The sequence below is a fragment of the Staurois parvus genome, unplaced genomic scaffold, assembly GCF_062004578.1.
Source record: "Staurois parvus isolate SC_StPar_1 unplaced genomic scaffold, SC_StPar_1.0 ptg001358l, whole genome shotgun sequence".
In the NCBI taxonomy this organism is placed as follows: domain Eukaryota; kingdom Metazoa; phylum Chordata; class Amphibia; order Anura; family Ranidae; genus Staurois; species Staurois parvus.
In genome coordinates this window covers 341,501-347,500 of record NW_028319154.1, presented here as the reverse complement: position 1 = coordinate 347,500, position 6,000 = coordinate 341,501, and the positions used below count along the sequence as shown (strand labels likewise).

At 50.2% G+C, this 6,000-nt stretch overlaps 1 protein-coding gene across 3 annotated transcripts in view; it reads left to right on the top strand.

The window, feature by feature from the left end:
- Positions 1-5,404: 5,404 nt before the first annotated feature.
- Positions 5,405-6,000, top strand: part of LOC149436410 (phospholipid scramblase 3-like) — a 40,117-nt gene continuing 39,521 nt past the window's right edge. For 2 of the 3 annotated variants that reach the window (XR_016308292.1, XM_089661644.1), the window contains exon 1: positions 5,472-5,598. The gene's annotated coding sequence lies outside the window, so the exon portion shown is untranslated. Of the gene's footprint in view, positions 5,599-6,000 lie in introns of all 3 variants that reach the window. The other variant, XM_089661645.1, reaches the window with a different exon arrangement.

Here is a 6,000-nt window from a genome sequence, read left to right as displayed (position 1 = left end):
TGGTGGAGGAGCACAAGCTAGATGGTGGAGGAGCACAAGCTAGATGGTGGAGGAGCACATGCTAGATGGTGGGGGAGCACAAGCTAGATGGTGGGGGAGCACAAGCTAGATGGTGGAGGAGCACATGCTAGATGGTGGAGGAGCACATGCTAGATGGTGGAGGAGCACATGCTAGATGGTGGGGGAGCACATGCTAGATGGTGGAGGAGCACATGCTAGATGGTGGAGGAGCACATGCTAGATGGTGGGGGAGCACAAGCTGTATTCATTGGTGGAGGAGCACATGCTAGATGGTGGAGGAGCACAAGACGTGTTCATTGGTGGAGGAGCACATGCTAGATGGTGGAGGAGCACAAGACGTGTTCATTGGTGGAGGAGCACATGCTAGATGGTGGAGGAGCACATGCTAGATGGTGGGGGAGCACAAGCCGTATTCATTGGTGGAGGAGCACATGCTAGATGGTGGAGGAGCACATGCTAGATGGTGGAGGAGCACAAGACGTGTTCATTGGTGGATTCACAGATTACTGAAGATTTCATTTTATTGCACATATTGGGACTTTTTATGAAAATTATGTGATTTCATTTTGAGGGTTCAGTTGATTTTTATGGCACATTCAAGGAATTCGTCACTGTTCAGCGTGATTTTTCATTAATTTTCATAATTTCACAGGATAATTTGCTGGTTATTTTATTTTTTTATGTAACACTCGGAATATTTTTATTGCTCGGTCACTTTTTGCACATTTTTCTGACAGCCGAGTGTTTACGTTTTTATTTCTACTTATATTCGGGGATTTTTCGTTGTTTTATTCATTTACATCACTGCAGGTTCATTATGCGGATGTGAATATTTTATCTGTCACTATTAATACTTATTTGTTTAGCACCCTGTGGGGTGTTTACTAAAATATAATTTTGGTAAAAGGTTACAGTTTTTCAGTAGCGCAGCATCGATTTTGTTTAAGTTTATTTATTTGTGGGAACATGATTGGGTGCAAATCGTACACAGAGGGAGGTGACTGGCCGCGCAGGAGAATTTAATTTTGTCTCGTTATACACTATATTGCCAAAAGTATTGGGCCGCTGGCCTTTCCTTGCACATGACCTGTAATGGCCCCCCAGTCTTAGTCCGTAGGGTTCAATATTGAGTTGGCCCCGCCCTTTCCACACACATGACCTTTAATGGCCCCCCAGTCTTAGTCCGTAGGGTTCAATATTGAGTTGGCCCCGCCCTTCCCACACACATGACCTTTAATGGTCCCCCAGTCTTAGTCCGTAGGGTTCAATATTGAGTTGGCCCCGCCCTTCCCACACACATGACCTTTAATGGCCCCCCAGTCTTAGTCCGTAGGGTTCAATATTGAGTTGGTCCCGCCCTTCCCACACACATGACCTTTAATGGCCCCCCAGTCTTAGTCCGTAGGGTTCAATATTGAGTTGGCCCCGCCCTTCCCACACACATGACCTTTAATGGTCCCCCAGTCTTAGTCCGTAGGGTTCAATATTGAGTTGGCCCCGCCCTTTCCACGCACATGACCTGTAATCGCCTCCCAGTCTTAGTCCGTAGGGTTCAATATTGAGTTGGCCCCGCCCTTTCCACACACATGACCTTTAATGGCCCCCCAGTCTTAGTCCGTAGGGTTCAATATTGAGTTGGCCCCGCCCTTTCCACGCACATGACCTGTAATCGCCTCCCAGTCTTAGTCCGTAGGGTTCAATATTGAGTTGGCCCCGCCCTTTCCACACACATGACCTTTAATGGCCCCCCAGTCTTAGTCCGTAGGGTTCAGTATTGAGTTGGCCCCGCCCTTTCCACACACATGACCTTTAATGGCCCCCCCAGTCTTAGTCCATAGGGTTCAATATTGAGTTGGCCCCGCCCTTTCCACGCACATGACCTGTAATCGCCTCCCAGTCTTAGTCCGTAGGGTTCAATATTGAGTTGGCCCCGCCCTTTCCACACACATGACCTTTAATGGCCCCCCAGTCTTAGTCCGTAGGGTTCAATATTGAGTTGGCCCCGCCCTTTCCACACACATGACCTTTAATGGCCCCCCCAGTCTTAGTCCGTAGGGTTCAATATTGAGTTGGCCCCGCCCTTTCCACGCACATGACCTGTAATCGCCTCCCAGTCTTAGTCCGTAGGGTTCAATATTGAGTTGGCCCCGCCCTTTCCACACACATGACCTTTAATGGCCCCCCAGTCTTAGTCCGTAGGGTTCAGTATTGAGTTGGCCCCGCCCTTTCCACACACATGACCTTTAATGGCCCCCCCAGTCTTAGTCCATAGGGTTCAATATTGAGTTGGCCCCGCCCTTTCCACGCACATGACCTGTAATCGCCTCCCAGTCTTAGTCCGTAGGGTTCAATATTGAGTTGGCCCCGCCCTTTCCACACACATGACCTTTAATGGCCCCCCAGTCTTAGTCCGTAGGGTTCAATATTGAGTTGGCCCCGCCCTTTCCACGCACATGACCTTTAATGGCCCCCCAGTCTTAGTCCGTAGGGTTCAATATTGAGTTGGCCCCGCCCTTTGCAGCTATAACAGCTTCAACTCTTCTGGGAAGGCCGTCCACAAGGTTTAGGAGGGTGTCTATGGGAAGGTTGGACCATCTTCCAGAAGCACATTTGTCAGGTCAGGCACTGATGTCGGGGGAGGGGGCCTGGCTCGCAGTCTCCGCTCTAATTCATCCCAAAGGTGTTCTATGGGGTTGAGGTCAGGACTCTGTGCAGGACAGTCAAGTTCCTCCACCCCAAACTGGCTCCTCCATGTCTTTATGGACCTTGCTTTGTGCACTGGGGGGCAGTCATGTTGGAACAGGAAGGGGCCATCCCCAAACTCCTCCCACAAAGTTGGGGGCATGAAATTGTCCAAAATGTTGCCTTAAGTGTTCCCTTCACTGGAACTAGGGGGCCAACCCAACCCCTGAAAAACAACCCCACATCATAATCCCCCCTACACCAAACTTTACACTTGGCACAATGCAGTCAGGCAAGTACCGTTCTCCTGGCAACCGCCAAACCCAGACACAGCCATGGGATTGCCAGACAGAGAAGCATGATTGGTCCCTCCAGAGAACATGGCTCCACGGCTCTAGAGTCCAGTGGTGGCGTGCTTTACACCATAGCATCCGATGCGTTGCATTGCACTTGGTGATGGAAGGCTTGGATGCAGCTGCTCGGCCATGGAAACCCATTCCATGAAGCTCTCTACGCACTGTTGTTGGGCTCATCTGAAGGCCACACCAAGTTTGGAGGTCTTTAGCTATTGACTCTGCAGACAGTTGGTGACTTCTGCGCACTGTGCGCTTCAGCATGCGCTGACCCCGCGCTGTCATGTGACGTGGCCTACCACTTGGTGGCTGAGTGGCTGTTGTTCCCAGTGGCTTCCACTTTGTTATAATCCCACTAACAGTTGAGCGTGGAATATTTAGTATTAGGGATGTATTTAATGGCTGCCCGAGTCCTAACAACCATGACCCCTCCCCACTGAGCCTATTCAGCCGGGGATTTCATGGAAGGAGATGACAAAGTATGGTCCATAACTGGTCACCCAGGAGACCCCACCTCTCTGTCTGTTACTGGAACCAGAAGATATTATTCCATGTGACAGGATCGGACCTGGTGGAGGGATTGTCCTTTCTACAGGTCACTGATCATTGTTCATCCTGATTGGATCAGCATCACTGGACGACGCCATTTACAATGGATTTACATTGTGGGAAAAGATTGTATTTCTGTTTCTGAAAGGAATTGTCACAATGTGTGGTGTGTTTATATACTTTGTGTGCAAATGAGGAGGCGTGTCCTGTACCTCCACCCATTCATACTGGGGGATGGTATCTGGGGCCCCCATATTGTGAAAGAGGGCTTCTGGGTCCTGTTCAGCCTCCCTACCCACTGACCCCCACAACTGGGCCAGGGTTCTGGGGAAGAGGCTCTCGTCTTCATTACATGGGTGGAGGGAGCTTTGCCAGGAATACCATACTGGGGGCATGTGGCCTGGAATGGTTCAGGGGAGGGGATGGCAAACAATTCCCTCCACCTTCTTGGCCTGCCAGGCTGCATGATTTCATAAGGGTCTGGTGTCCATTTTTGTGGGGGTCCCTCATTAACACCTATAGCAGACCCCCATCTAGTGCAAGAGTCTGGAGTAGGTGAATGGAACCTCTTGTCTTCTGTGCTGCAATGAAATCTCGCTATCTGTCCCCATTCTGTATGTATGGACTCTGCACAGTCCCACTTCTCCTGTCCCAGATGCCGGGTGTCATTCTAGGTATCTCCTCTCATTCTGTATGTATGGACTCTGCACAGTCCCACTTCTCCTGTCCTGGATGCCGGGTGTCATTCTCGGTATCTGTCCCCATTCTGTATGGATGGACTCTGCACAGTCCCACTTCTCCTGTCCCGGATGCCGGGTGTTATTCTCGGTATCTGTCCCCATTCTGTATGTATGGACTCTGCACAGTCCCACTTCTCCTGTCCCGGATGCCGGGTGTCATTCTCGGTATCTCTCCCTATTCTGTATGTATGGACTCTGCACAGTCCTACTCCTCCTGTCCCGGATGCCGGGTGTCATTCTTGGTATCTGTCCCTATTCTGTATGTATGGACTCTGCACAGTCCCACTTCTCCTGTCCCGGATGCCGGGTGTCATTCTCGGTATCTGTCCCCATTCTGTATGTATGGACTCTGCACAGTCCCACTCCTGTCCTGGATGCCGGGTGTCATTCTCAGTATCTGTCCCTATTCTGTATGTATGGACTCTGCACAGTCCCACTTCTCCTGTCCCGGATGCCGGGTGTCATTCTCAGTATCTGTCCCTATTCTGTATGTATGGACTCTGCACAGTCCCACTTCTCCTGTCCTGGATGCCGGGTGTCATTCTCGGTATCTGTCCCCATTCTGTATGTATGGACTCTGCACAGTCCCACTTCTCCTGTCCCGGATGCCGGGTGTCATTCTCAGTATCAGTCCCCATTCTGTATGTATGGACTCTGCACAGTCCCACTTCTCCTGTCCCGGATGCCGGGTGTCATTCTCAGTATCTGTCCCCATTCTGTATGTATGGACTCTGCACAGTCCCACTTCTCCTGTCCCGGATGCCGGGTGTCATTCTCGGTATCTGTCCCCATTCTGTATGTATGGACTCTGCACAGTCCCACTTCTCCTGTCCCGGATGCCGGGTGTCATTCTCGGTATCTGTCCCCATTCTGTATGTATGGACTCTGCACAGTCCCACTTCTCCTGTCCCGGATGCCGGGTGTCATTCTCGGTATCTGTCCCCATTCTGTATGTATGGACTCTGCACAGTCCCACTCCTCCTGTCCCGGATGCCGAGTGTTGCTGGTGTTTTGTTACAGGAAGTTCTAGGAATGTACTTTGTCACAGTCGGGATAATAGTTTCAGATTTCATCACTCTCATATCTTCCTTCCATTTCACACACTTGGCTCCAGCTCAGGGGAAAAGGGAGAGACTCAGCCAGGAGACATCAGACCACAGAGGAGAGACAGCAGAGAGCGGAGGGGAGACAGCAGAGCACAGAGGAGAGACATCAGACCACAGAGGAGAGAGTGAAGGTCCCCCATCAAAGCGGTAAGATGGAGCACTTGTATGAACTCTTCTAAATGCCGGGGGGGGGGGGGTACTTTGGAAGACTGAAATGTATTGTATGCTGTGTTGGGATGTATCTATGGAGGACTCTATTAGACATCTTTCAGCATGGAGGCTGTGTATGGCCAGCATTATGGATACCAAACATTCCCCTAAGAAGATGTAATAAGAAATTAAAAAAAAATAAAAATCAATTGTTAGAGAAAATATCAGGAGGTTCAAAATGATCCCAGCTTAAGGTTGACCTACTAAACTTTTATACAAGCATGCAGCTTGGTACAGCCCCCTCCTGAACCATACCAGGCCATATGCACAGTATTGCCAAAAGTATTGTCCCAGCCCTCCATATCATGTGATTCAGGTGTTCCAATCCCCTCCCAATCA